The sequence below is a fragment of the Podarcis cretensis genome (assembly GCF_951804945.1).
Source record: "Podarcis cretensis genome assembly, chromosome: 2".
NCBI lineage: Eukaryota > Metazoa > Chordata > Lepidosauria > Squamata > Lacertidae > Podarcis > Podarcis cretensis.
Genome location: NC_137171.1, coordinates 53,335,524 through 53,342,475, shown reverse-complemented (window position 1 = coordinate 53,342,475; position 6,952 = coordinate 53,335,524). Strand labels below are relative to the sequence as shown.

Here is a 6,952-nt window from a genome sequence, read left to right as displayed (position 1 = left end):
TTGAAATTAGACAAAGAATGCTAGAAATAGATATTCCAACTTTCTTTCATATATATTAAATTTTTATTAAATTTTTATTTTTTTATTAAAGTTTTTTTTATTACAAAGCAAACAAATAAATAAGGAAAAGTACCTATAGTATCTCCACTTTCAATTCACTGAGCCTTTTTCACAGTTTGTTTACTATTTTTAAATGCTTTAGGCTAGTGGTTCCCAAAAAGGTTTCCTTGCACCAACCACTTAAGGATTCTCTTGCCAGTTATAACAATTGTAATATGCTGTGCAAGGTGCTTTGCTATGGTTATTGCTGCTATTATTATTTATATATTGCGTTAAGTTTTGAATTCCAAAGAATTTAAATGACAATACAGTAAAATGCAGTATAAGAAATAAAAGGAATAAAAGAAATACAGTAAAAAAAGGAACTCCAATGTGAATATTTAATATGATGGATTTGCCATCTCCCATCTTAAGCCACAATCCCCAGACACACCGTAGACTAGCTGGTTTGGGAACCTCTGCTCTAGGAAGCTTACAACAAATATTAAAATGATAAAATGTAAGAAAATAAACAATATGTATTAACAAAACAAAAAACAAAACAAGCAGGGGCACAGCAAATAAACATGTTAACTAGCCATTCTCTTAAACACTAGAAGGGACATTAGCTTGGCTGGCCAAATGGCTGCCAGGGGGAAAATGGCAAAGATAAAAATCATAGAACAGGCAAGGCAGACCTCCCTAGGTTGGGTATTCCAAAAACTAGACAAAACCAGAGAAGGGTCTCTCCTGCATGCTTCACCCCAGAACACCTCAAACATGAGTGGAACATGAAATATATTTTAATGAGCAGGCGGGTATGGGTGGTCCTTTGTGTATTCTGGTCCTAAGCCATTTCAACTATAGAGGTAATAACTAGCATTTTGGATTTTAAACCTATACCACAGTGTTCTGAAGTAGCAGGAGCTTCTAGACACTTTTTCAAAGCCACCTCATGTGGCAGTCATCAAATATTGGATGTAATAGACAAAAGCACTCCTGGCAATGATTGCGATCCAGGGTGGGTGTATGGGTGCATATCTAATTCTCTCTCTCTCTCTCTCTCTCTCTGTGTGTGTGTGTGTGTGTGTGTTTGTGGTGTACTGGTTGCCCTCTTCCAAGAATGTCTAGAGGAGGAACCAAAAAGAAAAGACATCTAAAATGGTCAAGAGAAATAGACCATATTCTTTATGAATAATTTCTAAATGTTAGCTGAGGAAAAAATGGTTAAAAGAAAACAGAGTTATAAAATGGTATGTTCAGAGAATGACAAAATAATATTTATACTTTCAAAATTGGGGTTCATCGACAAGGCATACAAAAAGAATGACTCCTGAATGGGGTTATAATTAATTATTGCTTATTAACTGCAATAAGCAGTGATGGTGGTGGTCACTTGACCACTAGCAGATTTAATAATAGTAAAAGACTAAATGATTTTATGAGTGTTTTCTAAATACACAAAGAAATCTTACTGGTTACTAAAATACATATAAAAAGCTTATATATATATATATATAATAGTCAAAACTGAAGCTGTCAGTGGCAGAGATGGTATCTCTCTCTAGTGAGACTGGGAACAAAGAAAGGGGAGAAGGAAATGGATACCATCATTTGACACTTTTATGAACTTTGCTGGATCATCTGATGAACCACCATTGGAGACAATATCCTGTCTTGCCTGACTCTTCATTTGATTTATCATGGAGCTCAGATATTCTTACTGTACCGCAACAAAGCTTTATGTGGGTTTGATAGCACGCTCACAAACATTTGACAGATTTTTTCTTCGCCCCTGAAACTTTGCATGTCGGTTAAAATGAAATGAAATGATCTCATAGGCCAGAGTCACAGCCAGAATAATTCTCCTGCAGAATAATCTTCCATTGGCCATTTCATTCCGCATTAGTCCACTATTTTGAGTGTTGTCATTCTAATTTTAATCCATTCCTAGCAGTAGATAGATAATGCTATAGTTAACTCCTTCTCATTGTTTCCAGGATAAAAAATATGGTTCTAAAGAGATCCTCAACCAGATATGTTCTTTTTCATCTCTTTATTAATTGGATTTCTTTCGTGCCATTGAACCTTCTAAAAATAAAAATAAACACGCACACATACACACATTTTTATGGTAACTTCAAATGACTTTAACTCTAATGTATGTTGGTTGGAATGGTATTGGTTTCAGTAGAATTACACCTAATATGAATTTGTCCTTATAGTCAAAAGTCTGGAGGGTATGTGAATGGGGGCAGAGGGGAATGACGTACATAGCGGTTGATCTGGAGAGCAGGGCTGCAAACTGTTGTAGCTACACTCCACTTTTATTAAAAATGCCATTCTAACGAGCCCTAGTGGCCTCGGCGCATGGAAAATGGCTTGCTGTGTTTTGAATGGCACTAAGTAACACCCCAGGGCCTTAAATCAGTTCAAGATGTGTTGATGGCGTCTGATCTTGGCCATAGAAGGGAAATTCAAAGCAATATAGATTTAACCTATAGACCCTCCTTCTGACTGATGCTTATCAATAATGCAAGGAAAAGTGAATCCAGGAGATGTTTCATACTGTAGCTCATTGTTATAGCAATGTATTCTTATAAGTATTATTTTTGCTATTAAGTTCAGCGGCTGGCATAAGGAGCTTTCAGATGATAGATAGATTAGATAGATAGATAGATAGATAGATAGATAGATAGATAGATGATAGATAGATAGATTGCCTGGACTTTCTTTCTGCAGCAGGACAGTGGAAAATACAGCTACATGGCCAACGATAGAAACACATTTGTGCATTGGCTGGGAGTTGGAGACTGTGAGCCTCATCAGCTGCGATGTCACAACGTCCCTTTGTGTGAGGGAGGGAACTTCAGGCAAACACAATCTCACATATAAAGCTGCCTTAATAATGATGCTTATATAGTGCTCTCTGAGAAAGCAATCCTAACCCCCTGGTTAGGATATGGCAGAGGGGCCTGTCTGCCTATCTCTGGGAGCCTCTGCTGCTCCCATGACTAGGAGCCTTTTCTGCTCCACCAAAAAGCACCACTGATGATGTTCCTGGCTGGAGCAAGCAGACAGGGCATGGATGGGTTGGTAGGTCTATCATTCCATCCCCACCACCACCACCACTTAAGATTGCTCTGCCAACGCTCCAGTTATTTCACTTGCCCCCCAGTTTGTCAAATGGAATTATCCCCCATCACCCCATGCACTGTTCTGGGAGTTCTCCTGACTCCCACACAGCCCATTGGGGGCGGGCAGGGTCCATGGGGGGAGGAGAAGGGGGAATGCCCTGTTACGTAAGTGGGAGCCATTGCACAGCACTTCTGCTGATGGAGTCCCTAAGATGGATCCGGCCCAGAGTCTAAAATCACCTAAATGCATCACTGCTCCTTTCGTATTGAAATGACACCTTGAAAGTAGACTACGGTATATGTTATTAACGAACATTTGCTTCCTCCACCACCACCCTAACCTCTGTAATAGCAAAATGTCTTTTTTTAGAACATCTTCATATCATGATACAGTATGGAAGCCTTAGGCTAGAAAACGATGCTTTGAATTTCTCTCTACAAAGCCTTAGTGAAGCACAATTACAAGAAATCTATTAAAATACTTTTGAGATCCTGGCAGGGTTTTTTCCACACATTAACAAATCTTTTGCCCCTTTCTCTTCTGATGTCTAGCCAGGAGCACCACTGGCAGACAAGCCTTGCCTAGGTGGATTCTGATTGTTAACAAGAGTGGGACCAACTACAGAGAGCTAGAGGGAAAGATGAAGTGGGTTGATGAAAGGCCGGTTTCCCAACAGATACCACCCATGTATGAGACAATGGGGAAATAAATAATCACTGTGAACATTACCAGTTTCCTTCCCGCACTGACGTCTTTGGCTAGAGTGTGACTGTAGTGCTCAATTATAGGATAATTACTGTTATTGTGTTTGTGACAATGAGTTGGTGGGAGTTGGGACTCTGGTGGAGGTAGGAACGAAGACGGAGGGAAGGAAAGAGGGTCTGGGGTGATTGTTGGCTATCCATCAGACAAGGCTGCCATTTTCTATAAATGAATCACAGTTGTTCTTCCCTTAACAAAGCAACTTCATAAATGGCCTCTCAGGGCAATCCCATATATGATTATTTAGAAGTAAGTGACGTCCAAGTGTGTCCAGTGAGGCTTACGCCCCTAGTATAGGGACACGGATGGCGCTGTGGTCTAAACCACTGAGCCTCTTGGGCTTGCTGATCAGAAAGTTGGCAGTTTGAATCCCTACAATGGGGTGAGCTCCTGTTGCTCTGTCCCAGCTCCTGCCAATCTAGCAGTTTGGAAGCATGCCAGTGCAAGTAGATAAATAGGTACCACTGTGGCAGGAAGGTAAACAGTGTTTCCGTGCACTCTGGTTTCCGTCATGGTGTTCCGTTGCACCAGAAGTGGTTTAGTCATGCTGGCCACATGACCCGGAAAGCTGTCTGTGGACAAACGCCAGCTCCCTCAGCCTGAAGTGAGATGAGCACCACAACCCCATAGTCGCCTTTGACTGGACTTAACCGTCCAGGGGTCCTTTATCTTTTTTACCTGCTCCTAGTAATTGTCTTTAGGGGCATTTATCAGTTAATGCTGAAGAATGTGAACAAAATGATGGACTCTGAAGATGTCCAGTGACCCAGCTGTTGCATTTTCAGTGAACTCTTTTTAATTTCAAAGAAATCGGGTGGGTGGGCATTTAAAAAACTAAACCGACAAGTGCAGCTACCTTAGGTGCTCAGTAGGCAGCATCTCCAGCATTGCGTGCTTCCATTAAAACTCAGGGGAAGGTTTCAGGTTCTCCTGCTGGTTAAATTTAAAACCTATTTTTTAAAAATAGAATATCTCATTGTTATGGGCTAAACCCTGCCTTTATCCCTTTTTTCCAGGTCCTTTCAGTTTCTCCTCAGTATATTCCAACAATAAACAGCTAGCTCAAGCTGTTGCTTCAAAAGGCAAGTTTGGTGGTGTAGATATCCATGCATATTCCTAAATCACATATAATGGGTGTATCTAAACTGCAACTCTTTAGCCTTCCTCCTGAGGCGTAGCTCTTTACACAAAGAGCTGCAAGCAACATTGCTACTGTGGTTCCACACTGTATCTAATAAAATGCTTGACCTTCACTTCGATCTCATATGCCATCTGTATGGCGAGGGCCAAAGTGGGCAGGCTCTTTAATTAGTCCTTTAATTAGAGGGTGTTCTTAGTCATTCTCCTTCCTGAGCATCAGAAACAAATGGAAGCAATATAATGGAAAACCCAGGATAAGGACAGTATGTTGATTACATAATGGGAATGCCCAGAGTGGGGGAAAATGAGTGAATAAAGAATGGCTGTCCCAGAGTAAATACCTTGTCAGGAATCACCCAAGAAATACATTTGTATGACTAACAGTAAAACTGGTGAGAAGCCGTGTATGTAGTGGTTAGAGTGCCTTACTAGGACTGAGGAGATCCAAGTTCAATCCACATTCAGCCGTGAACTTTGGACTAATAATCACTATCTCTAAAACTAATCTACCTCAAAGGGCTGTTGTGAAGATACAAAAGGGGAGAGGTGTGTGTGCTGCCTTGAGCTCTTTAGAGCAACGCTGAGACATATATGCAATTGGTCAGTGAATGGTGAATCCATTAATTTCATGTCACACTACAAAAGGACAATTTAAAAAGCAGGTCCGTGTGCAATGGTAAGCAAAAACTGTATTATGGCAAAATAGCGTTGCCTCTATCTATTTGGCAAGGTCTAATACACAAGGCTCCCTAATGAGAGTCAAGCCTAGATGATTTTAGTTTTCCTGGTTAATTCTTTCACTGTAGAGGGATTGTCTTTGCAGCACTCTGTTTGTGTCTTGGAGAGCATATTATCCACACCATAGCATTATAGTTTGAAATCAGTTTAACTGTCACGATCTCTCTTTTTTATATATATAAAAAAATCTGTGAATTGTACATTTGGGTGGATTGTGAGAATTCTGTTAGAAGTCCTTTGTTCCTTTGTAGAACTACAGACCCCAGTCTCTCAGTTAGGCTAGAGTTAAGAGGGATAAACAGGTTTGAAACTGGTTTACATTTGTAATGTAGACAAGCCTTCAGCCTGGCCCTGATTTCCTCAACGCTATTACATGTCTGGGAAGTGTAGTCTAAATAATGATAAGCCGTAGACACGGTTGCTACTGAGCACAGCTGAAAACTCAGCAAGCGCCAATCAAATCTGGCCTGGTGAGCTGTGGCCTGCCAGTGTTTTGGCTGGGAGTTTCCCCCCGCCCCACTCCTCCAAGTTATTTTCGTGTCACTCTAAATCAGATGATTCATAATGGTAACATGTTGTATTGGTTATCCAGTAATGCAGCCTAATAAAAGCATGCTTACAACCATTTTCCTTTTAAGAACTTAGAAGAATTTGTTCCTCACAGAATCAAACCTGTGTTCTTAATAAAGGCAGATTGAATAAAACAAGCCCTGTGAAGCAAAAGGACTAATTTAACAGCTCGCTGATGAAAATCTGTGGCTAGCTTCTCCTCCCTCACTCACCCCAACTCCTCAGTGCCCAATGCAACTCATTGCATGAGACCAGATGGCTTAACATCCAATAGTTCTGAGTGCCATGTTAATTTCTTTTGAACCCTTCCTTTATTAATTCTGAGTTTGGCGAAAGATAACAATCCTGTATCTGGGAATAAGTTTTATTTAACTCAAGGGGACTTCTGCGTAGATGTGTACAGGATTGCTGTAGGAATAGGAGTAATATTCTTACTTGATGCTTTGCAATAAGGAAACAGGTTTGTTAATATCCCATAATTTCTGAAGTATAGCATGAGTTATAGATTAGATGTTGCATGAAGTAGTATAGGCTTCCTTGGCTTCCAAGATACAATGGTGGCATT

General features: G+C 40.4%; 1 long non-coding RNA gene across 1 annotated transcript; it reads left to right on the top strand.

Moving 5' to 3' along the window:
- Nucleotides 1–2,983: 2,983 nt before the first annotated feature.
- On the top strand, nt 2,984–3,905 carry LOC307211370. Its single transcript, XR_013836411.1, has 2 exons — nt 2,984–3,135; nt 3,729–3,905. It is a non-coding gene; the product is annotated as an uncharacterized lncRNA (long non-coding RNA).
- The last annotated feature ends 3,047 nt before the right edge of the window (nt 3,906–6,952 follow it).